General features: G+C 35.0%; 1 protein-coding gene across 2 annotated transcripts in view; it reads right to left on the bottom strand.

Annotated features, from left to right (window-relative positions):
• Positions 1–27,328, bottom strand: part of DACH1 (dachshund family transcription factor 1) — a 430,832-nt gene that overhangs the window by 381,002 nt on the left and 22,502 nt on the right. The gene's annotated exons all lie outside the window — the stretch shown is intronic.

Genomic DNA, 27,328 nt, shown 5'->3' on the forward strand with positions numbered 1-27,328 from the left:
TGGATGCATCTTGCCGGTAGGTAAGGTTGGAGAAGACAGTAAAGGACAGGCCATGCAAGGCCTGAAAGTCCCCATAAAGAGTTTGGATTTACTTTGCTTGTTGTGAGAAGTCACTGTAGGTTGTTAATTATCATCTCCAGGGTTGTGACCCTTGTCCAAATCACCATCATATCTTGCCTCTTCAAGGCAGCCACTTCCTATTTGGTCATCTTGTCTCTACTCTTGCACTGCCCAGTCCATCCTCCAGGTTATGCATGGATTGTAGTTAATGTTCACCACTAAATTTCTAAACATATTTTTACTTTCCAATTACCAAACAAACAAACAAACAAAAGTAAAGTAAACACAGGTATTAGTTGAAAGTGGATTCTACTTTGGAGTGTGGACAATAAAGAAGCTTAGTTTTGACTTAGATGTTATTCTGTGTCTATCCATATATAGCAAGCTCCCAAAGCACATTTTCAGTTTAGATTCTCATTCTAGTTTCCTAAATACATCTTTGCTAATCATGAAACTCCCAGGAAGGGACCTGAATCCATCAAGGTCTCTATAGAGAATGCAAGCCCTTCAAACGTTATTAACTGAAGAGAGTTAGATGATGTAGGGAGTATTTGCTGAAGTATCAGCAGAATTGAAGTAAACCAATAAAAGAGAAGGTGGCACCCTGGGGCTGCCAGGTGTGGGAGGCCTAAAAGGGAGAGGAGATCGACAAGTTGCTGCAATTGGAACATGGAGCTGAAACTATAGGAAAGAGTCTCCCTGCAAGAACTGTGTATTTTGGAAGAGGGATGAAGCCACCACTCATTAAGGCAGCAGGAAGGAAGAGAATTAAATGTCCTGACCTCACTCTCCCCTACTTCTCTCCTCCTGATCTCCAGCTGGCACTTTGCATTGAATAAACACATCCAGGAGCTACTACCCAAGGTAGGCCAATAAGGCAGTCCATAAAAATCTGGCTCCCGGAGAGCAGAGCCAAGGGGCAAAGATGCAATGTGGACTGGAAGGGCACATGGAAAATATCCAGCATGGAACTTAATAGAGTGTCGTTGGACCCGCTCTCCTTTCATTTTATGTGGTCCTGCCCTGGGCTTGACAGTCTGTAGCTGGAAGTCTATTTCATGGTCATGGTATCACATGGTACTTTTCTAGCGGATGTAAGAAAGGACTAGAGGTCATTACTTTCTCTCTACCAATGTTTCCTTCCACCAGCAATAATATAATAAGAATGTACAAACTCCATTCTCCACTACTGACAGAATAAGGGCAAATTGAAGGTGTAAAGGCTCTGTTTCATCATTCATTTAAGGAACGTTAATTAATTTCTTACAAAGAAATTAATTCTTATTCTCAGCACTAAGTATCCACTAGTGAAAAAACAAAGTCCTTGTTCAAAAGAATTCACGCACAAATGAGAAAAAGGCAAAACTAAGAAAACAAGTAAGATAATTTCAGATATTGACAAGGACTCAAACAAAAATATAACACAATGTGCAAAAGGGTACTCGGGGGAGAAGATGTAGGTGACATTAGCTAGAATGGACCAGAAATGGCTCCATTTCATTTAAGTAGAACCTAAAGAAAAGGACTGTACTGGGTGCAGTGGCTCACTCCTGTAACCCCAGCACTCTGGGAGGCCGAAGTGGGAGAATCACTTGAGCCCAGGAGTTTGAGACCAGCTTGGGCAACATAGGGAGATCCGGCCTCTACCAAAAAAAAAAAAAAAAAAAAAAAAAAAAAAGAATAGGGGCCGAAATGAAATTAATCACAGAATGATATGAAAGGGCACAGTTTCTATGAAGAAAGAGAAATACCAGACAGTCCAGTGCATCTGCTGCACTGCCCAAGAGATTGGCTGGGTCTGCCAAGGGGTTTCAAGGAAGTCCAGCCCCTTATCTTAGTATCACCATACCCTTATCCTAATTTCCAAACAAGAACGGGCATGGTCTTCTGCATCCAAAGACGGTAGCAGCACCCTTCTGCAAGCAAGGAGATGTGATTGTTCATGAGATGACTTTTCCAATTCCCAAAGATGCCACAGATCCTAGCTAAAGCCTTGACTAGGGCTTTGTAGAGTACGGTAGGAAGTTTGAATTCTATTCCAAGTGCTAAGGAATACATTAGAGATTTTGAAGTTTTAACTTTTAAGTTTCACATAATATTCTTTGGATGGCTTTGCTTTAGACTAATGCATTAAATCATGAGTTAAACAAACAGAATTTGGTATATGTCAAATTAAAATATTAATATATATTTTTGGAAATGTAAGTCTAATAAAAAATAATCACAAGAAGAAACAACATGCAGTTATAAATCCAAACTCTAATGTAGAAAGAGCATTAGAAATCTTTTGTAATAAACCACTTTCCTAGTATGACTTCCATGGAGAAAGTATAGGATTATCATTCATCTTCTAAAAGCTATTCTACAAGAGTGGAAGGGGAGCTATATTAGACTGGAACAACCAAAAAAGAAAACAAAATGGGAAGGAGAAAGATCTTTCATATTTCTCTTTCTTATGACCTCATCACGCCCTCAATCTTATCGCAAACAAAAACAAAAATCCCAAAGTACAATCTTACTTATCTAAGAGCAGAGCTCTAGACAAAAACAGAGGCCAATAAGACAGCTAGCTGTACTGGAAAGTGGCTGCAGCAAGAGAAAGCCAGGACTAACTGGAAAAGTTCATAAGTGGACATGGTAGGACATATATTCTATAGACTCCTGATTGAAGTATCTGGAATGATGGCCCCATTCAACAGGGCTTACCTGCTTCTCGAATTTGTGAACACTGGTGAATCCTCTTATGTGGTGCTTAGTTCCTTTTAACTGATTTAGTGTTAATATTCTTTTCTGCTTTACTAGAATTGAAAAATGACTTACTCTATCCACTTCCTCCCATGATCCAACTATTACACAGTTTTCCTCACCTTTAGGTTTACAAAGTCCCTCCTGTGTGCCTCAGCTCTCTCATCTGCAAATTGGGAGGAGTGCACGGTCCTGAGATCCCTTCTCAGCTTGATTATTCTAAGATTTTAAATATCAAAAGCCTGTTAATGTAAAATTTTGCCCTTAATGTAGGCAGCATCTGTTTTCTTCAAAATATTCAGTTTTTAATTTCTACGTGGGATGTTCCTATAAGTTAGGAATGCCTAATGCCTACATTAGTTATCTTTTGTCTTTACAGATCTAGGCATTTCAATGATGAGAGTACAGTTCTATTTTTTAAGTTAAAATAATACACAATTTTCATATTTGCTCTTCTATGCCATCATCATAAAGCATTTAAGATATTCACAATCTCTTTGATAATTCCCTACTGGTAACTATTGAATAAGTGCAGTATTATCTACTTCACTTTCTTCCTTAAAACTGAAACCAGCAATCCCAGCACTTTGGGAAGCTGAGGCGGGCAGATCACTAGGTCAAAAGATCGAGACCATCCTGGACAACATGGTGAAACCCCGTCTCTACTAAAAATACAAAAATCATCTGGGCATGGTGGTGTGCGCCTGTAGTCCCAGCTACCCGGGAGGCTGAGGCAGGAGAAGGAGAATTGCTTGAACCCAAGAGGCACAGGTTGCAGTGAGCCGAGATCGCACCACTGCACTCCAGCCTGGCAATAGAGTGAGATTCCATTAAAAAAAAAAAAAAAAAACTGAAACCAGCAAACTTATATATAACTATATCCACATAAACCATACACACACATAAAATTTCAATGAAATCCAGTTCTAAATGTGCTTATGAGTCTTTTAGTGTCATGTATTAAACTATCCCAGTTTAAATAAGCTAATAATATAATTGAAAAGGAAATGTGATTTCCACTGTATTTGTAGTGAACAGAGATATCCACAAAAGATCAAAATGAGATCTTGAAAAACATTACATGGATTAACACCTGTGCTACTTTAATATAGTAAAAGTAAAATGAAGCATGTCTTTATTTTCTTAGATCCCTTCCTAACAGATTTCTTAAATTAAGCAAAAGTGCAAGATGAGCATTCCTTAGATGCACTTGCTGCTGGGCTCTCATCGTTCTTGTTTATCTCGTGTATGTTATTATGTTGAACACACTGCATGTTTCCCAAAAGTTGCAATGAATGTGGAAAGAGAATTAACTAAAGCAAACTTTCCTCGATTAGCGTTCATTTTCCTAATACAAAAATTTCTAAAGACAGCTCTATTTTAGTTATGGAAAGCATGTAAAAAGTGGCATATACTCAATTAAACCTGAATTTGAAATTAACCTGTCACTTTAGACACCATAGTCTAAGGGGAAGGTTAAAACATAAGGGTTTTTCAAAATCTCCATGCTGGAACAAGTGGCTAACAGTTCACTAGGACCTCATGTGGTATCAAAGGAAAGAGGGAGAGAACTAAAGAAACACAAAACAAAAAACAAAAAACAAAACATCTCTTGCTTTTATTATTAATAATGTAATAGTTATCCACAATGAAAAAATCATAATGTGAAAATAACGTATTATGAGTAAAGAATAAAGAGAAATGCATTTACATATATTTGAACTTAGGGTTTCATAGCTATTAAAATTCAACAGAAAATGTACCTTTGAGGGACTATATCCTGAAAAATAACACAGCACCAACACAAAAGTGGTGGCATGCCCTGACTCATTATTTTCTATAAAGATGAGTAAGATTAACTGTTCATAAATTTAAAAATAAAATATTCAAAAAAGTATTATTTTTTCCTATTCCATAGTTATTCGTAATAAACAAAAGCAATCCTTTCATTAAAATGCCCCCTTTTGCAAGCTGTAAAGATAAGACAGCAACATTATTCAATCTTTTGTTTCCGTTAAAAATATCCAGCAATCAGAGTTATTCTACTCATTAAGACAAAGGAAAGGGTCAATGTGTTCAGAGTGGAAATTAAAAGGATTTCATTTCTTAGCTAAACCTCCCGTTTCTAGATGCATGCACATAATGATACTAAAAAATGACAATGGAACTTTAGAGAGCCACCGAGCTATGAAATGAAAGGCCTCATAAAGACAAGCGATTAACTTATTTAAACTTTTTCACTGATGCACTGAGAAATACATTTCCTTTTATTTCTGGTATTACAATCAAAATCATCATATAATGAAGTACTTTTGGACGTTAAACCTGTATCTAAAATATGGAACAGGCGAGAAAGTCATTTAACATATATCACAGATAGCCAAAGGTAGCATTAAACATAAGGCTAAAAGAAAGCAACTGTAGATAAAATTTAATTGTTTCTTGATTGTTCGAAAAGGCATTTCAAGTCAAGTCATCATAAAGTTGAAATAAAAAACTAAAATTCTTTCAGTGACAACCTAGTTATAAGATACGCACTGTTAAATGATAAATGGTCATATGAAAGCATTTCAAATCAGTAAACAAATGCAGTCTATGTGTCTTGATGCTTTACTATCTGCAAAAAAATGCGTAATTATTGAAATGCATCTCCCCCACTCAGAATACAAGACTAAGTATTTATCAGAAATTATACCAAACACTTGCCAAATTTTGTTGTGTAAATTCTGTAAATTTACTGAATATCAAGGAGAAATAGCTTACTAAAGTTTTTCTATATGGAATAGTTCACAAGTCTTCAAACCTGTTGCTGCATGCCATGTAATAAAAGAACTAATATGATTATATTATATTCAATTTTTTAAAAATATAGAAAATGTGTTACCTACATTGAGACTCTTCAACAGTTGTCATTTGCTGTCTACAATGAGCCAAGATTTAAGCTCTACACATTAATCGTTAAATTTGATCTATGTAATAACTATGAACATTTTATATTATTATTGCTCTTATTATTGCTATTTAGAAGATGAGTCAGCTGGGACTCAGTTATATTCAACATCAAATAAGTACTCAGAAAATGAAAAAATAAAATAAGGCAACATATGTCCTTAAACATATTGACAGACTGAAATTAGGAAGAGATGGAGAGGAACTTTTCCTAATACTCTGAAAAAATGCCCCATTAATTGCTGAATGTTACATAAACATGATAAGTAAGAAAAAGAAACATTCTTGCCACAGTAATATACCTGAGTAATACTCACCCAGAACATGGCAGGGACTCAGTGAGTATGTTCAGAATGAATGAAAAATAAATGAATGAATGGGTGACAGAGTGAAGGGATGATATTTAGTTTTTCCTAGGTCTGCAACTAGAGTTTTTCTTTTGGCTAAAACTATAATTCTCCACTTCATTTCTTCTGCTTTGGAAAATAACTCTTTCTAGTCCATAGGGTATTATTTCAATTACTACCTCATCAAAAGAGTTAATCTAACTCCTTACTAGTCCCAGGGAGTAGTTTACACAATGGAGGAATTTGCCCTAAAATATTTGTGTTTTTTCCTCTCATAAAGTCAATAAAGTAGAAGCTCTGTCCAAACACAATCATTAACTTGAGAAATTTAAAACTGAATATATTACTATTTATACATTTCATACACATGGGAATTTTAATACTGTTGCTTAAAATTTATTTTCCTAATTGGAAAAAAACATGCCATTAAATTCAAAGAATGTCCCAAATACTAAAGTATTAAGGAGGCTCCCACAGGAGAAAGAAATGGAAAAATCATCACTGATAGACTTGGAAGGTAAAAGAGCTATTAATTTACTAATTTTCACACGTACCAAAATTGATAGATTAAAGGTTTAAACATATTTAAAATGAAATAATAAAAAAGATGCTATTAAATATATTATGTGCTTCATATTTAGTTTGCTCTTTCATTTACTAATTTAGTCCTCATGTTTTACTTAAGAATATTATAAAAAGTAAACTGCACAGGTGATAATTTTGCATTACTTAACTCACTCCCTTATCCAAGCTATTTAATATTAATATTAATAATAATAAAATCCAAGCTAATTAATATTTAAATTTTCCTTTTCACAGCTTTATTGAGAAATAATTCACCTGTCATACATTCACTCATTTACAGTATACAATTCAATAATGTTAGTGTATTTATAGAGCTATATTTTACCACAATCTAATTTTATAATATTTTTGTTCCCCTTAAAAGAAACCCCACGCCCATTGAGTGTCACTTTCCACCCCAATCCCTAGACCTAGGCAACCATTACTTTAGGTTTGAGTAATTTTGCCTATTCTGGTCAATTTCTATAAATGGAATCATGTAGCTGTGGTCTTTTGTAACTGGCTTCTTGCACTTAGCACAATGTTTTCAAGGTTCATCCATGTTTTACCATGTATCAGCACTTTGTTTCTTACTAATACCAAGTAATACACATTGGATAGATACATCACATTTTATTGATTCACCAGCTGATGGACATTTGGCTTGTTACCTTGTTTGGGCTATTATGAATAATGGTGCTATACTTGTATACCAGGTTTTAGGTAGACATATATTTACTCAATATGTTTCTGATGGACACCTAAGAAAGTCTAAAAATAAAGACAATTTGTATTTATATTTCAAGAACATTATTAGGAGCTATAATATTTTGCCTCTGGGAAAGAGCCAATACGTGGAATATATTCCTGAAGCCCCTAGTCTAACATCTGGCAACCACCCAAACAGCTGTATCCATGCACATGTAAAGCTGAAGAGATGGAACGAATTTACACCCTGAGTCCACTGTCTTTGGCATATCAGTCCAGATTCCAAATTTTGCATCTTAAAAACTGGAAATTAAAAATATGTATTCAAATATCCATTTGACTGCTTCCCATTAAAAGTTACATTTTACAGCAACAAAATTGTGTTGCATATAGTATATACATTTCAGAATAAAACATATTTGTGAACTTTATCATTTCTTTTCCTAATCCTGATTCTGTATGACATATTGCTTTTTTAGATAAGCACTGAATTTTAGGTTTCTTTTTAATGATTCTAAATTAAATCAGTCCCACAATAAACAAATAAAAGAAACTTTCTTTGATCTAGGTCTTTCCTACTTTTCAAGAATTTTCTTCCAGTACTCTACCTCAAAATGTTTGCAGTTTTCCAGGCTACACAAAACCATTTCTTATGAGCAAGTCTGTGCTCATGATGTCCCACGTGGCCAGATGGTACCTTCTCCCTTTGGTCCTCTTCTAGAGGCATTCCTAGGAACATCTACAGCCTGCCTCTTCTCCCATTCCCTTACTTGTCCATGCCATCCCACTGAGGTTTATTTTGCCACCATCACCCATGCTGCCATAAGAGCATGTAGTTGTGTATACATAAGGATACCAGTAAAGTAAAATATGATTAATTATATATAATGATGCCTATTATATATGTATATGCATCCCTAAACATATAAAAGGGCATTTAATATATTTTATTTTACTTACATGTTTATATATGTATATTCCAAAGTAGATCCTTGAGGACACAGAAACCGCCACTTTATTATTATTATTATTAATATTTTGAGATGGAGTTTCGCTCTTGTTGCCCAGGCTGGAGTGCAAGGGTGCGATCTCGGCTCACCACAACCTCCCCCTCCCAGGTTCAAGCAATTCTCCTGCCTCAGCCTCCTGAGTAGCTGAGATTACAGTCATGAACCACCACGCCCGGGTAATTTCCTATTTTTAGTAGAGACGGGATTTCTCCATGTTGAGGCTGGTCTCGAACTCCTGACCTCAGGTGATCTGCCTGCCTCAGCCTCCCAAAGTGCTGGGATTAAGGCATAAGCCACTGCGCCCGGCCTTTTGAAACTGCCACTTTCTTAACCATTTTCTCTTCAGCAACCAGAAGAGTGCCTGACTAAGAAAGTGCTCACAAACTCTTTGTTGACTGCTCAACTGGGGTTAATTGCGTGAATCTTCATTTACTATTAGTTGGAATAGGGAAGCATCAGTAATCCTGAAACAAAGTCTTCCGAAACCTTCACAATTACATGTGTACAGGGTTTTTCTAAGACATTCAAATTCCACTAGGATGATGATTAAGAACATCCGGGAGAGTGGGAGTATTATTATTATCTTGATAGTGGATTCTAACATGCTAGACTCACTTTGATAATCTAAATGTGAAATGATTTTTGATGGAAAATAAATAAATAGAGTAGAAGAGAAAAAGCTGGCCTTTGCTGCCTTAGAGTCCAAACTCCAGCATGCAAATCCATTTTTATGCCTCTAAACACAGCTTACTAGTTCTACCTTACCAATATCTAAGAAGACAATATTATAATTATTGTTTCCAGGGATGTAGGCAGGACTGGATCGCCAGCCTACTGACTTACAACTCCTTGAACTAGATCACCCCCTGTTATATAACATATTGGCTGCAGAAACTTAAAACTAATTATTACAACATGGGCTTCATTAATTTGAAGAATATAGCCTTCAATGCCAAGATGGCTAAAAACAAAACAAACGTGCAACTTAATTGGTAAGGCATCTTTGGATGCACAGTAAGTTCCAAACTTGAGAAAACATTCATTCAACCAGCAAATGATTCCATAATAGCAGAAGCGCCAGCAGACCCAGAGAATGAGCTGAGAGCAAGAGAGTGAGGACCACATCAAAAGATTGTCAACGTACTACAGAAGAATAAGGTCATTGATAGAACACTCCTTATTAAGTTTATAAAAACATTGGATTCACCTTCAATGGGACAGTGCCCTTTAAACATTTACAATTTAATTTATGTCACTAATAATAAAACTTCAGACTGTGCATGCCAGTTGAAGAAGTGAGAAAAGAATAGGAGAAAAAGTCATAAATATATAGCTGATTAGGATTTCCTACATTCACGATTTTAAGGCAAAGATTAAATAGCAAATCCTTCATTAAAGCAAGTGTCTGGGCTCCTTTTTTGAAAACCAATGACTGAATTTCAGAGCAACTGCATTGTGTGGTGGACAGGAACAAAGAATAGTCGTATTAATCACATAAAATCATTTCCTATTTACCTGAGGTTATCTGTAAATTTATAATTCTTCTGATAGCTTTTGATTAACGGAGTAAAGAAGAGGTTCTGCACCAGAGCTATGTAAATGCAGGTGCTATGTCAATATCTGCAACACCAATTGACTGCGTTTAATGCTACTAAACAGAAGCCATCCTTCCTCTCCCTGTGAACAAGATTCATATATAAGTTAGCTTGAAATATACTGAAAATGAAATCATACAGGGACATTTATTTTTTTGCATTGTGTTCTGTGCTAAACTCTTCTGAGGAAGACTTGAGCCCTGAGGATCAGGAAACCACAATCTTTCAAAAGTGTTAAGCTGCGTTACAGGGTAACGGAAAGGCTCTGGACAGAGTGATAAGATCTGTGTCTGCTTCTCTCTCCACAGCTTACTGTTCTTGACCTTAAGTGAGTTCTTTAACCTCTGTGAAACCTATATTTCTTCATTGGTGAATTAAGCCAGTTACACCTATGCCATCTAAATCCAAATGTAAAGTAGGGTAATAAAAAATAATGTCCTTAAACATCTTTTTAAACTTTTATATTTTCTAAACTATAAACCACGGTTTGTAGCACAAAAGCATGTATTCAACCATGAAACATTAGCATAAGCATAATGTGCCATCTCTAAAGCAAACCATTTTAATAAGACGGACGATTTAAGATGTTCTTTGTTTTTCACAGGTTTTAGGGTAGGCTCAAGGCAAAATTAAGAAAAACGCTGAGTGTGTCTTCATTACATGGTGCCTCTGTGGTTTGATCTTTCCTTTTAGCCTGCTGGTTCCCATCTTTGAGCAACCCACTCTTCCTCACTTTTATCCTGGCTTCTCCAGTCTCTAAGGCCTTCAATCTTTCAGGTTCACCCATGATGTTCCTTATCCAGACACCACTAAGGCTGTTGCCTTATGCTTATACTGTTGCCATGATTGTACTCACTAAACCCCCTTTCTACTTTCTTCCTCCATACTCCTTCCTCCACACTCCCCTCCCACAAAAATTCACTTAAATCCTGTTATCTGAAGACCAGGAGTTTTCTTTTCAATATTGAGTAAAGTTGTCTGATTTTACATTCAGCTCATATTCATGTACCAATGTAAGAAAGTTAAAAGGATTAACCTCTTCAAAAACTTAAATATTTTAGCTTAACTTGTACCTTTTAAATAAAATGTCTTTATACTGGGGAAGTTTAAATAGTTTGTGGTTCTATTTTATATGCATGCTTTGATCAAGTATAATCTCCATCTACAAATCACATAAGATAAATATGTATTGAAGTTATCATTGGGCTGGGTTTTGTGTGTGTGTCTGTGTGTGTGTTTAAATACATAAGTAAGACAAAACATATTGTAGTTTCTAGATGCAAATAAATAAAATCCTGATCTTAGGAAATTATTTTTGAAAAATAGAATAGAAAGATTTTAGACTTAATTTTCACACACAATGAATTTGACATTAGAATAAGTTTGGCTAATTTCGATAAATTTGATCTAAAACAAGAAAGTCACTGCAACTAAGTATGCACTGGCAATAAAAATTCAACAGTATAAATTTATAGAAAATTAAATTTGCTTTATATACTTATTTCCTCCTAAGACCTAGGCTTTGACTTCTTTAAATTCTAAACAAGTAATTTTAGGCTGCTCATCCATTATCTCCGAGCATTCTCTTCATGCACAGGATCCACCATGGTAATAGTTCTTTCATCAAAGCCTAATGGTTTGTTTCAAATAATCAAAGTAGTGTTTATATCACTGTCCTCAGGTGCAACCATTTTGCTTCCCGGAGAGCAGTATGGTACATGCTAATGTCAGAAGTGATAAATCAAAGTAAGTACATTTGTTTGTCTACCTTAACCAGTCTATTCAGCACCACTAACAAAAATACATGTTGGCATTTGCACTTATGTACTTTCTATTTGAGACCATCCAGTAATAAAGATTATCAAGAAAAAAATGCGTATGTAAAACAGATGGCTGTGTGCAAGTCTTAGCCTTATGAGAAATTCCAGTGTTAGATGGTGGTTGCTGTGAATTAATTTGTATGCTTTACCTAGGGAGAGTGTAGAAATAGAGGAGGAGTTCCTCTATAAATGATAAATGATATGTTTTCTACTTATAGGAAATCAGAATGGCTTACTTTCTTAAAATCACCAAATATTTTAAGTAGATATATTCATTTATATTTTACTATCATAAGTAGTGAAAGAGTTAAAAAGTACACCTACAACATTAACAGATTCAGCAAATATCTGAGAGGTTGAAATCAAATGTATCTTACTTCTATAGGCAAAATATCTTATTTCTATAGGCAAAATTCTTATGATAGCCAATAGGAAACAGAATCAAGTTAGCATAAATTAGAATAAGAAATTGAGTACTATCGTTCTGGTCATTTGCAACTTGAATTTGCAGTGACATTCAGAGCTTTTGTTATTTCAGCCAATGGAAGTTGAAGAAGTCACAAATGTTTTCTATATTCAAAAAATAATGGAACTTGTCTGGATATTGATCATTTCCAGTTTCCAGTTCCTGTCGTAGCACTTTTAGCAACACTAGAGAAAGTCTAAGGCAAAGAGAAACAGTGAAATCTGTCTACTCATCTACTTAAGCATATATAAATGAGGAAGAGACAAAGAGAAATTGACAAGTGGAAAATAAACTGAGATGAATTAAAGACCCACTATGTTTAACCGACCAGTCTAACATCCTTCGAGAGCCAGAATTCCCTTTCACATTCATCTCTGCTCAAGAAAGTAAATGAGAGCAAAACCACTAGGTTTGTGACTTCTGAAGGGAAAAGAAGACAGAAGACAAAAACAGCCCTCAAAGTCTATCTTACACCTAATAAAAAAAGGAAGAGCTGCAAATCCCATCTTATTTACTTTTGGGTTTTGGAACCATAACATAAAATATATTCTTAGCAATAACACCTCACCCTGTTTCTCTCTACTCTAAGCAATGGCTTCTTCACAATCAAATTCAGTCAATAGCCCAAGACTGATAGGACTTATCTTGAGATGTCAGCATGGTTCCAGAGGAACAAACTGACAAAGAAAAGGCGATAAGTTAGGGAATAAAATCCATTTAAATGGTAGGATGCCTGATTATGGTCCCAGAAATGTATATAGATCAAATAGTGTTGAAGAAGCTTAAGTACAAATGATAAAATGACTGAATAAAGTTAAACCCTTTTCACCACCACATGAAGTGCTGCTAGGGCAAATGAAGAGGCATGTGCTATTTTAAAATGTCATCACATTTAGTGTTTTCCTTCAAAATTGTGGCTACTATTTCCTCAGTAGCCTTCAATCTAATTGGAGTAACTTTTTTATTCATAAGTATTTTGAAGATGGAATTTAGTTTTTCTCATGTTAAAATGCCCCATTTAAAATATTTAGTCACCACATAGATTAAGTTAAATAGTGTTATATAAAAATAAACACAGAAACTAATAAATACAAGTTAGTATTGTAAAAAAAAAAAAAATAGTAAGATCCAAGGAACTGAAAATCTGCTAGTAATTCAATCCAGACTTAATGTTTTGATCTCTTATACACATTTTTATATAAATGTGTGCTGTCTTTCATTAAATAATTCCCCTTTAAAACGAGTCCTAACATAACTTGTGATATATAGGGTAGGCTTTTTTCTGTATTACTATATACCCACCAGAGAGTTAATCTTCTGATTCTATGAAAGACCCCCTTCAAATGAACAGCTTAATAATCTATCACCAAATCATGATTAATTTTCTACCACCATGCTACATACTGGGATTGCTCCCAAATGTTCAGTTTAATTTAAGTACTTTCTGATTCATGAACCGAGGGATAACATACAGCTATAAAAAGGTAATCCAATCCTAACATGGCCTTAACCCCTATAATCTGCACTTCAATAGCAGGGAAACTGTATAGTTTTGAAACTGTAATCAAGAATTTTTTTTGCAAACACACACTGGAGCTGTCCTTTGCTCCCATCTCTTATTAGATTACAATAAAACGACCATGCTCTCTTTATGGTGGGAACAGAGCGACCCTGGGGTGATTTATAATCTTGTGAAACCCTGTCCACACTGCTGACCAGACTTTTTTTTGAGGTCACTATCTGTTTCTTCAACTGATGTCTTCCTGCTGTGACAACACTGTTGGAGAGCTGTCAGCACACAAGAATTTCTCAGGCTAGGTATTGTCTTTGAACGCATTTCTTGTGTTATTTCTATTGAGAAGCATTTGCGTGCTTGGTGTTTAGATAGTAAAGGATCTTTCTAAGATTTTCTCATTAGTCTAAATCCTGACAAAGAGAAGACAACTAAATGGGAATAAATGAAGTGGATCTCTTATTGACAAAAGAAGAGAATATTTATTTCTTCGAAATGTATAACATTGCCATTGAATACAAACAATAAGGCAACAATTCAGGGTAAAAATTAGAGTATTGTTCTCCCCAATAGCAAAATAATTTGACTCCAACATGTTAGATATTGTCAAAAGTAACTATTAGCTAAAATGCATGGGGCCTGCATAAACATTAAAAAAAAAGTGTTTTGATTTTTGTTTTTAATGTAAAAAGTAGAAAAAGTTAAACTAAGAAAATGTTTTAATAGTAATTTTTCATAAAATAAGTTGCAATCTCTATTCTTGTCAACAAATTGCTGTAGATGACTAAAACTTATGTTGAATATTCCCATATAGAAAATTACACTTAAAAATCAAGTAGATCATAGCTAGAGTTAGAACTACCTGAATTTTTTCTGTTATTATAGAAGAGGAACTTGTTCAAATGATAGACCTTGATCAATATAGCTTCTCAAAATAAGACACCTTCTACTACTGGAAAATGTAAAAATGTAAGAGAAGGCATGATATCCAGCCACCTAGGTTCAATTAAAACAGTTTGTTTTATTTTGTTTATTCTCATTTCAATTGTATTTAAGTTAAACGACCAAGCCAACATTAAATTGCTTTGTTTTTATGTATAGATATCTCCTACTATTCTAAAAAGGTAATTAATTTATCTCTATTTTTCCTCTTTTTTTTGAGAGAAGACAATTAAGTAAAACAATCTGAATTCTGCTCCCTCCCTTTTTTATTTTTATTTTTAATGAAATCCATATAGCTTCAGAAAGATGCTAACAGGGAAGTTGCCCTACCTTCAGAATCTTCTTAGATCTATGTGAATAGAACGTTTTAAAAGCTACAAGAAAAGAAAATATTTTGTAAGGGAGAACCAACATTGATGTAAAAAAAATCCTAGTGCATCAGATTCATTTGTAGCACTTGGGTTAGGAGTATTAGTGAGGTTCAGTGAGAAATACCTGCCCCAGAACCCACTGAGGGATGGGTTCCATGGTCCAGTGGATGTGGATCACTTTCGCCCAGACACAGAGCTAACTTATTTAAAGAGGCTCATGAAAGTCTCATAGTTTCATCCTTTTTATTTTGTTTCTCTTTATTTACAAGGAGAAGTAAACAAATTTAAACTAAATTTTGTTTGAAAGCATCCATTAACCTAATTTGTACACATTACTACTTGAAGTATAAGTGGAGAGAATCATGGAAAACAACAATGTTGATAGACTAAAACAGAGATTTGTAAACATATCGTGTAGCATCGTAATTTTTTTTACAGTATCCTAATTTCAGATGGGAGTGATAATGTTGGAACTTAACTATATCTGAACTTGTATGAACATCACAATTCAGAGCCCACACAACTATGGGATTTGGCAACAGAGCCTGGGGACTTTATAAGCTTTTTTGATTTATAAGAGTATTCATTCATCTAAACTTTTATAACTCAGAGCAGTGAGAGACGCCATTTAAAGACCTTTGACAGTGTCATGCAATTTTGTCTAGGATGGCTTTGTGAAGCTAAAATAAAAAAGTGTCTTAAAATGTTTTTATAGTAATTGATACAATAAATTGTAATCCCTAGTTTTGTCAAAACTACAATTTATTCACTAGCGTAAACAAGTAAAATGTAGGTTAATTCTCTCAAATAGCACAAGATATTTAAAAATCAAGTAGACCCTAGCTAGGATTGGAACTAACTGATCCTCATCTTTTTATTCATCAGTATAAGTAATTTAGAAATGATGAAAAAAATGTTTAACATTACGAAAGTATGGACACACTGGTAGTCATAACAAATATGTCAAATGCTCCTTTGTTTCCAGGAGGTAACCTACCATTTACCTTCTCCAAGGACTCTTAATAAAATGGACAGAAAAAATCAATTAAAGTAGTGAAATATCCCTTAGGATAAAGTTACTTCAACAGTCAGCGCACTTCTCAATAATCTCTTTATCTTGTGCTGAAGTAATACACATTTGTGCCATGTTTTTAAGTACTACATTTTTCATAATGAAGCTATTTAAAACGGAGCAGTGGAAAGAGAATGGGTGCTGATACAGCAAATGTTATGATATAAAAACAGGGTTATGAGGGAAGCACACACCAGAAATGGAAAACGTGATTAGAGGCAAAATGGAGGATGCAAAGGTTCTCATATAACAAGCCCATGAAGTAAGACCCCAAATATCTACCTAATCTCCACTATCTAGAGCTATTGTGCCCAAGAGCACCTCTGAAATACTATTATGGGACATTATTTCTGGAATCACTATCTATATAAAAGAAAGTAGTCCCAAGAATGAAGTCAGAACTTGAAGAATTCAGCATATAATTCCACACACTTTTTAACGGCTCTGTTGCCTTGCTGCACCCCCCTGTAGCCTATGTTTGACCCATTCTCTCACTTTATAAAGGGTTGACCGACCTTAACATTTTAGTGGCATAGAATTCTTTTGATGCACTATTAAAATTGGTTTTGTTTTCCTGTTTCAAAAACTGTGACTTTAATATGGCATTGGGAATAATACTCATTTGAGATCAAAGAAATCATGTGCACATTTTTGCATTGGGAATCAGAGAAGATGTGTAATTTTTGGTAGCTGAATAGATACCCACATATTTGTCAGCATTCTGAAAATCCCAGGCGTTGCATTTTTACCTCTGCTTTTTCTACTTTTCCCTTGTCCCACTTTGTCTTTCTCTCAGTGTTTGTCCATGTGCAGGGAGAGAAATTTAGTGCTGAGGCTCAGCCCAGGAATTTGCCAAACATATAAGAAGACAGAAAAGCAAGCTTGCCAAAATTGTTCCCATTTCTCCTCAACTCCCCACCAAAATTCATTGTTCTTCCAACATATTTGCTGGTGAACACTTTGGAAATGTTGGCTCAGAGAGTCACAATAAGACCAAAATAGACCAAAGGGAGCTGTTTGAAATGGTAAACCACCAGTCTGTTAGAAAAGAAACCGGCCTGTTCAGTGAATGAATAAAATACCTAAAGCTTGCCAAGGCAAATAAAGGCTTGTTTACTGAGATGTATACAAATACAAGAAACAGAGCAAAAGGACTGGAAGAAGTAAACTAAAGAAAAGATGTTGTATGGAGAAGTCTGAATTAAAATGAGCTTTTAATCAATTTTGCAATCACTGTCATTCATGAGAAACTCTGTAACGCTTATTAAAATGAAAATAAAACAACAAGGGTAAGAACTCTGCTCTCTTGGCCTGCCTCCAAGTAAGGTAATTTTGTTTTGTCTCCTAAAATTATCCCTGAGGTAATAATTATCTCAGACTTTTAAAAAACTGCTCATCTCTAAGCTACTAGTGATTGATCCTTTATGTATTGGTGGAAAAAAAAAAAAAAAAAAGCGGCCCTATTGGTCCATGACTGTATATATCCCCATTTGCCTGCGATAGTCCTAGTTTATTCCTATTGTCCCAACAGAATTAGTAATATTGTCTCTGTTTATTCTCACGAGTGTCCTAGTTTGGCTAATTAATTTCATGGTTACCCTATCTATGCCACTCTGAAGGGATGAAAGAAGTGATGAAAGTCAATCTTCTAGCAAGCAACAACAACAAAATCACTTTAAAGAAGTTTACATTAAAGTTTACACAGACTCATTTTCTAACATTCTCCTAGAAATCTTCTACTATCTCATAAAATCACGGAGATCTGGAAATTTTCTATTATATTAAAATATTCATACCTCTTAATACAAAACCAAGTGAATGGTAATCACTGCAGGCTATTTACCAACTTGAAAAAATAAAATAGTTCACTGACACTCCAAATAAGAGCAGAACCCTTGAATTCAGTTTATCATAGGTACTGAGATTTAGGAACTGGTAATAGTGTTACCTTCTCTTGCTCAATAATTGCCTAATAATAAATCTAGCCAAAGAATTCAGAATCACACATTTTATTCCTTTCACCATATTGAGAAAAAAGGTACCATTATAGAGTATTCTAGATATTTCTCGTTAAAGTCCCATTTTGTAGGCTATGAAGAATTCTGCATTTTCAAAAAAGGCTAAAATATTAAATAAAAACTTAATGTTTATTGAGTGTTTATTATGTCTCTCACTGTGCTAAGTGCTTAATATGCATGATTTCATTTAATGTCACCCAAGATTACTCCATTTTTAGATGAGTAAGCTAAGACTCGTAGACTTTAAATAATGTGCCTACAATCCCCAAGCCAGCAAGTGGTAGAGAAAAGATCTTAAAACCTAGTTTTTATCTGTAGCATAGTTTGTTCTTGTCCCTTAGAATTGCAGGAAAAAAATGTAATCTTTTCCTACTTGCAGATAATGCAAAGCTTTATAGCATTAACTCTGATCCACACTTCCTATTTCCCTACTCTACTAAGCTAGAAATCAAAGCGAGAGAAAATGCAAAGAGAAATAAGCTCTGTTAAAATGCCTTTGAACTCTTCACATCTCCTTCAAATATTGACTCAAATGTCATTTTCTCAATGAGGTAGGCCTCATTCTGACCACTTTATTTAAAATTTCACCTAGCCCACTCTTCATACCCCAAGCCCTCTCACTCTGTCCTATTTTTAATGTAATTTGCTTATTGATTATGTTAATTCTTTATTGCCTCTCTCTACCCCTAACCATGAGTGCTAGAATGTAAGCCCTATGAGGGTAGGGATTTTTATCCAAAACACCTGGAAGAAATGCCTGTCATACATTAGGTGCATAACAAATATTCATTGAATAAATAAAATACAGTTTTCATCGCTTTATACACACACACACACACACACACAATTCTGAGGCCTCTTAATTCTAGTAGTAACAGGAGAGAGTAACAATGTGAAATACGAAAGATAAGGGGGAAATGAAAATACATTATTCTCTAGTGGCAAATTTAAGGTAATATTGAGTAAATATACTTCCTCATTTGGAATTTAAGTTAAATCTATGCGTGGTGTAGTTTTACACATATGATAATATATAAAAGCATTTATTTCCTTGAAAGCGTTTGGGTAGACCTACTATGAAATGACTGTTGGATTCACTAACTTCAATAGTAGATAAAAGTATCTTATATTAATACTCATTCTATAATACTATTATTTATTCAATTGTAAAGCAGCATTTCTAAAATACGGTGTTTTTTTTTTTTTTTTTTTTTTTTTTTTTTTTTTTTTTTTTTTTTTTTTAACACCCTGTTGAAGTAGTGAGAGTGTAATAGACAACTGAGCTGGAAACTTGGGTAATTGCTACGACTCCTTATCACCACTTCTCCACTGCAGGTAGAAGGTCAACATCGGTAAACTCTGAAAATTAACACTGCTTACTTTCCTTTTCAATCAGATCAGAAATGATTAAAGCAAAGGAATGATGGCAGGCAAAACAGATATGTCAGTATGAAAGGTCTAAGAAGTGCCAACCTACAAAAGGCTTGGATAGCTTAAACTTCAAAACCATGTTGATACTGCTTTTAATTATTAGTGAAGAGGTGTAAGAGAAATATAAACTCAAAAACTAAGAACAAAACTGGTGGACTCGATTCTTATTGCCCCCCAGTGGGATAATTTTTGCTAATAGATGTTTTAAAGTTAATAGATGATTTAAAGTTTGCAGATGTGGAGTTTATTGTTTAATATATAAATTCTGCATAGTATTAAGGAATTTCATAAATGGAGAAGTTTTAGCAAAAAGGAGTTCAGTGAGAACAACACATTATTCTCCAGTAGATGTAACTGTCATAGCTTTGTACATTGGTTTTGACTATAAGTGTGTTCCCTTATTTAACAAAAATATTTTGGCACACATAAACTCAGCAATTTGGTGAAGAAAAGAATGTTTATTACATACAGACTCTAAGAGTTAAAAATACTACATAGAATTGTTAAGATAAAGATATAGTGAAACCAAATTCTGGTATCAATCCCTTGAAACAATTGTATCACCAAAGCAATGTGCATGATTGTTTATAAGCCATCTGATGGGAGAGAGTTGAGTTAAAAAGTAATTTTGAAGCAATTTTAGTTTGTTAATTGAGAATGACTTGCACCGGATCATGCCCTCTCACTTTCTCAATGGTATCATGATTTTCATTTGTTGCTCCTAATTGTCTGTGTTTATTTTAAAGGCACTATCCTTTACACTTGTCCTCCCATTAGCATTGGATTGAATCAGCCAGTACACTCTGCAAACTCAATCTGCGGCTACCTTCCGTGGAGCCTACCTTTGCGGTTTGCAACAGCTTTTCTATTAAAAGGTCAGCTTACAGTTTAAGGTGAATTCTGTTAACAGACTTTCATTTTTATTCAATGGTATTTTTCAAATTCCGGTACAGAATGTTCCCATCTTTTGACACTAGTTATTATCACGAGCTCAGAATCAAACACAATAAAGGTATTTCTTCGAGTCACAGTCATGACTCAGCAGCACAGAAGACTTGCTCTCTGCAGGTCTCTATGTTTGACTTCCATTTCACTTTGAATAATTCATAATGGAAAAATAATATTTGACCTCTGAGAATTATTAAGAATGCTTTTTTCTTTTAAAAGTTAATAGGTGGTTTTCAAAGTTACTTGAATCCAGAAGACAGAAAAAATCAGTGCTTTTAATATCATAAAGAAATTATTAAAATGTCAATTAATAGAGTTATTTTGAAATCCATCTAAAAACCTCATTCATTATTTTATGGTTAAAACTCGCAGCTCCTAAATTTCTTCAAATTGCCTTTAAGAGTTCACACCAGGCCGGTTGCAGTGACTCACGCCTGTAATCCCAGCACTTTGGGAGGCCTAGGTGGGCGGATCACGACGTCAGGAGATCGAGACCATCCTGGCTAACACGGTGAAACCCCGTCTCTACTAAAAAATACAAAAAACTAGCCGGGCGAGGTGGCGGGCGCCTGTAGTCCCAGCTACTCGGGAGGCTGAGGCAGGAGAATGGCGTGAACCGGGAGGCGGAGCTTGCAGTGAGCTGAGATCGCGCCACTGTACTCCAGCCGGCGACAGAGCGAGACTCCGTCGCAAAAAAAAAAAAAAGTTAACACCTAGGACTTCTACCCTAACTTTTCCCTTGAGTTCCAAATATATGTTTCTAACATCCCCTGAATAATACACAAGCATCTAACTCAAAGTCTTCAAAATGGATTACTTATGTTCACTAAACCTTCTCCTGCTCATGATCTTGGACTTACAACACTGTTCAGCAAAAATTAGAGAATTAATGTCAACTTACTTTTCTTTCCCCACACGTCTCTTTCAGTCTTTCCATTTTAGTTTACTTTTTCTTTATGTTTTCCTCCCTATATCCTCACTAAAGCCTTATTTATTTATTTATCTCTTTGTTTTTATTTTTTTGAGACAAAGTCTCACTCTGTCACCCGGACTGGAGTGCAATAGCACCATCTTGGCTCAGTACAACCTCCACCTCCTGGGTTCAAGCAATTCTCATGCCTTGGTTGCCTGAGTAGCTAGAATTACAGGTGCGCACCCCCACACCCAGCTAATTTTTTCTATTTTTAGTAGAGATCGGGTTTCACTGTATTTCCCAGGCTCGTCTCAAACTCCTGGCCTCAAGTGATCCTCCCACCTCAGCCTCCCAAAGTGCTAGGATTACAGGCATGAGCCACCGTGCTGGGTCTAAAGCCTTAGTTATTTAAAACTAGATTATGATTAAAATCTCTGGTTTAAAATGCCTTCAATTTGTGTTACCTATCCAAAAAACAAATTCAATCATATTATTCCCCTAATTAAAAATCTTGCAATGGAAAAAAAAATCTCCCAGTGATTTATTGTTATCTACAATATAAAGTTCAAATTCCTTAATTATATCACAGAGGGCCCTTCCTGAGCTGACCGGTACCTATATTTCAAGAGCAATCTCACAACCCTGATCAACAGATATATCCTAATCTCCAGCCAGACCAATTTACAATCCATGAAAAATAACTTTATTTTTTCACATTCTCATTCTAGGCCTTTACATATTTATGTCTGCTTATTTTGCTTTCATTTCAGAAGCTTTAAATTCATTAAGGTAGATGTATCCTTTCCCATTGCTACAAAGTTAGGATAAAGAATAATGAAAATTGCAAAATGAGTAAGAGAAGTGATAAAATAAAAATAGAGCAAGGCAGTAAAGTATGTAAAAAGAACCTCTAATCATCACATCAATATCTGAGCAGATAAATTTGATTTCAATTTTTTTATATTCATGTCTTTAAGCTTAGATTTCCAAGATGGATGTGATTTATGGGCTTGGATGAAGAGTTTATCACTTTTCTTTCTGCCTTACAAACATTAAAGAACATGTGCAAAGTTGAGATGGGAAACACAAAAAACTTCTTAGCTTCTATCTAGATTATGATGATACAGTTGTTTCACCAGCCCAAGGAGGTATTTTACTGGATGTTTTAGAAGAAGCCTAAACAGGGTAACCTTCATGAAGAGGATATTCATTTTCCTGGCAGCTATATATTTTCTGAAACCTAAAATATGTGGATGCCATGAAATCACAAGATTTCAACTCTAAAAAGTTTATAAATATTAAACCACTTTATTTGCTGTCTTCTAAACCTGCCTTTCATCTGCTGCAATATTTTCTTCCCAGGGTTTCTAACAGCATTAATATAAAAATTTAATATGTATATGTGCTGTGAGGCAACTCAAAAGAGAACTTTAAAAAATAATGATGTCTTTTTTCTTTTTTTGCTTTTATTGTTATTTTTAATTGACATAATAATTGCACACAGGGAAGGGGGAGCAGGTAGGGAGGAGGTGGCAAGAGGTTGATTAATGGATACTACCTATTTTCTAATAAGGAATAAATTCCTTATTTAATTTTACCTCTAACAAAATCCCAAAGTTTCAGTTCTTTTACAGAGCCTGGATATGCCCATTTTTCTTGGTTCACAGAAAGGATGCTTGAATAGAAGCACTTCTCACCATAAATAAACTGTGAAATGTAGGTGAAAATTAAATTTAGTTACAGCTGCCAGCCTTGAGTCTTTTCTTGATGGTGGTTGTCTCACTTAAATAAGCACAGCTGTTTGTGACACTGGAGACAAACAAGTATTACTACCAAGGAGGACCGAACTGCCTAGAAATGAGAAAAAAAAAAAAACCCAACAATCTGTACTTTCTTTCTAAGGTCACTGAAGAGCTGCTGCCAGTAAGTTGATCATTATGAGTTTTCTATTGTAAGTCCTAATTGTTGACCCTTAGTTCCTAAGTATGACCTGGAAAACTGGAAAAATGAAAATGACAAAAACATTTATTGAATTCCTACTAACTTCTACATAGTTTACAAACATCTCATAATTCATAATTTTCATAGTTCAACCTCCTTTCCCCAAATTTTCATCTTGCTGGTTAGGCATTAGGCTCCCTGACTGATAAATGAGAAAACTGAAGTTCAAATGGGTTACACAACTCATTTTAGGCTACAAGTGTAGTGTAATAAAGAGTGTAGAATTTGGAATCAGAAAGCCTGAGATAACTCATTTAGTACCTGTTTCCTTGGGCAATTTATTTAACTTCTCTGTAATTCAATATCTTCCTCTATAAAATGGAGATAAGACTGCTATGAGGATTAAGTGAGATAAGAAATGCACTCCAATTAGTGCTTGGCACAAGGTAAGTGAACAAAAAATAATATTGATAGCAGAATTGGAGAAAACACTTCATAGTGTGAATTTTATGGTCGGGCATGGTGGCTCACACCTGTAATCCCAGCACTTGGAGGCCAAGGTGGGTGGATTGCCTGAGCCCAGAAGTTCAAGACCAGCCTGGACAAAATAGCAAAAACCCCGTTTCTATTAAAAATTAAAAAATTAGCGAGGCATGGTGGTGTGCATCTGTAGTCCCAGCTACTCAGGAGACTGAGGTGGGAGGATCACGCAAGCCCCAGAAATTGAGGCTGCAATGAGCTGTGATCAGACCACTGCACTTCAGCCTGGGTGACAGAGCATGACCCAGTCTGAAAAAAAAAAGTTTAAAAAATTTTTATAAAGGACTCTGATAGCAGAGTAATGTGACAAGTAGAGGAAAGAATGGCATGAATTCCAAGGAGAGTTGGAAATACAATGGTAAAGGATTATGGGGAATTGCTAGTGGAGGTTAGAAGGAAAAAAAAAAAAAAAGGAAGAACCTATTTAAATACTCACCTATTACTCACAGTTAAATTTTAAAATACTAAAATATTTCCCCTTACAATTTACTCAGTGAGGTTAACGATAGGCTGAAAATGATTTTACAATCAAAAGATATCTATCCTTCTGACTCGTCAATTGGGTGTCTTGTTAGAGCACTGGCTAACAAGGTAAATGCTCAGATGAAGCATGATTTGTTTAAAGAGAATCTTCATTTTCAATAACATTTTATCATTTATGGAAGAGACACACTTCTATCATTTATATATTGAAACCACTGCACTATGAAAAATGTGTATGGGTTCTTTTTTGCATTACCTGAATGTTATTTTTATTTTTTATTATTTTTTTTTAATTTTTATGGGTATATAGTAGGTATATACATTAGATGTTTTGATACAGGCATGCAATGTGAAAAAAGCATATTTTTTGGAGAATGGGGTATCCCATATTTTATTGTATGTTTTAGAAGAAACCTAAATAGGGTAACCTTCATGTTGCTGGCAGCTATATATTTTCTGAAACCTAAAACATGTGAATGCCATGAAATCACAAGATTTGATGGAGAATGGGGTACCCATCCACTCAAGCATTTATCCTTTGAGTCACAAACAATCGAATTACACTCTTTAAGTTATTTTTAAATGTACTGCATGTTACTTATTTATTTATTATTCATTTGAGACAGGGTCTTACCCTGTCACCCAGGTTGGAGTGCAGTGGCACAGCTCACCACAACCTCAACCTCTGGGATCAACAAATCCTCTCCCCTCAGCCTCTCTAGTAGCTGGGACCACAGGTGCCTGGCTAATTTTTTTTTTTTTTTTTTTTTTTTTTTTTTTTGTATTTTTGTATTTTATAGAGACAGGGCTTCACTATGTTGCTTAGACTGGTCTTGAACTCCAGGGCTCAAACAATCTGCCCACCTCAACCTCCCAAAATGCTGGGATTACAGGTGTGAGCCACTGTGCCCAATCATGAATGTTATTTAAAGCATAGTACTGATGCTTCTAGGATTCTATTGGATTTTGAAAAATGATAGTACTCTATGTTCCAAATTTTCCATACTAGACTGAAGTTTACAATTCTTCAAGAAGCTTTTCTTGTTTATTAAACACATGCAAGGGAGGCTGAAAGTTCACTTCAAATGTATTATATACCAAGCTCCACATGCAACACTCTTTGATGTACATTGAACCAAAGGAAAGTGCGCAAACCATGCATTGTATCAGGGTCATTTAGGAGGATATGTTTATGGTGCCGGTTACAGGCAGCTTTGCCCATTGCTTAAACTAGGAACATTTATTCCTTATCAATATTTAAATGAGCATACTATTTGCAAAGCATTGCAAATTATTGCCCTAGGGAAGTCATAAATGCAAAGAATCAAACTGCATAGGAGAAAAAGGACAAAGCCAGCCCATTAAGACAGAAGTCCCTAGAGGAAATGAAAATGGCACTACTTCCTTCAGCATATCCTTATTTTCCCACAGAAAGGCCCCTCGCCTGAATCTTAGCACTAAAAGTGATGAAAGAAAAAGTAAAGATTTGAGACTTCCAAGAGCATCCATTAATAGAATTTAGAACTGAGTGATTCTGGTATGCTTAAAATTATGGTTTTAAGGCTCAACTACTGAGGTTTCCATGAATTTAGTTAGTTTCACAAAATACTGTTAGTTTGAAATGACATAAGGTTATGCATAAATAGTACAGGTAATCCTAGACAGGCAAGCAAGGCAGGAGTTGGCAATGAATCCATGCATTTAGTCATCCACCAATAGGTTCAATCATGAGTAGAAGCAAAAAAAATTAGAAACATCAGGATGTAGCCCACCTTTTCAACATACAGTTGATGTAATTCAACAAACCACCATTAAAAAGAGGGGAGTCATTGCTACATATTATATAGAAATACTGTACCTCTTCTCCTAAATGAGTAAGAAATAATACTTTTTTTGTTTTTAATTGATGCAATATATCATTTATACATGATCTTTTGTGATTCAAGACTTTGACATGACATTGATGAGATACTACACATTAACAGAAATAACAGAAAAAAACACAAAATTTAGCTATACCACCGTTAACGCCTTACCTTAACAAGACTTCCAGCACTTTCCCCATATAATAACTAACCTGGTGAAAAACTGTTACTACCCACACTTGATTAAAGAAAATGTGGAACAATATTCAACCATAAAAAAGAATGAAATCCTCTCATTCAAGGCAGCATGGATAGAACTGGAGTATATTATGTTAAATGTAGTAAGACAGAAAGAGAAAGGTAAACACTACATGTTCTCACTCATGTGGAAGCTTCAAAAAGTTGATGTCACAGAAGTAAAAAGTAGAACAGTGGATACTAAAGGCTGGGAAGGGCAGGAGAAAGGAGGGAAGAGGAAGAGATTTGTCAAAGGACACAAAATTACAGTTAAATAAGAGGAGTCAGTTCTAGTGTTCCATAGCACTATAGGGTACGTATAGTTAATAATATGGGATATAGTTTCAAATAGCTAGAAGGAAGATTAATGTCCCCAACATCAAGAAATAAATGTTTGAGATGATGGATATGGTAATTACCCTGATCACATGTATCAAAACATCATTATGTACCCCATAAATATGTGCAATTGTTATATGTCAATTTTCTAAAAATGTTACTATAAATAAAGTGAATAAACACAGATGGGCAAGGTTAAGAATTACCCCACCAAGGAATTTGCACATCATGAAAGTGTGCCAATGCGATAAACAAGTTATTCATGTGCAATATGAGGATGCCAAGTACCAAACTATAATACTTTTTGGCTGTGAAAATATATAATAATAACCTAAAGACATCAAAAAATGGCAAACTAACTGGATGGAAGAACTTATACAAGTGAGTCATTGACATGGGATGATGAAGCTGATTCTAGATGACAGCATGTGAAGAAAAAGTCCCTACTCCC

The sequence above is a fragment of the Macaca thibetana genome, chromosome 17, assembly GCF_024542745.1.
Source record: "Macaca thibetana thibetana isolate TM-01 chromosome 17, ASM2454274v1, whole genome shotgun sequence".
Classification (NCBI taxonomy): Eukaryota; Metazoa; Chordata; class Mammalia; order Primates; family Cercopithecidae; genus Macaca; species Macaca thibetana.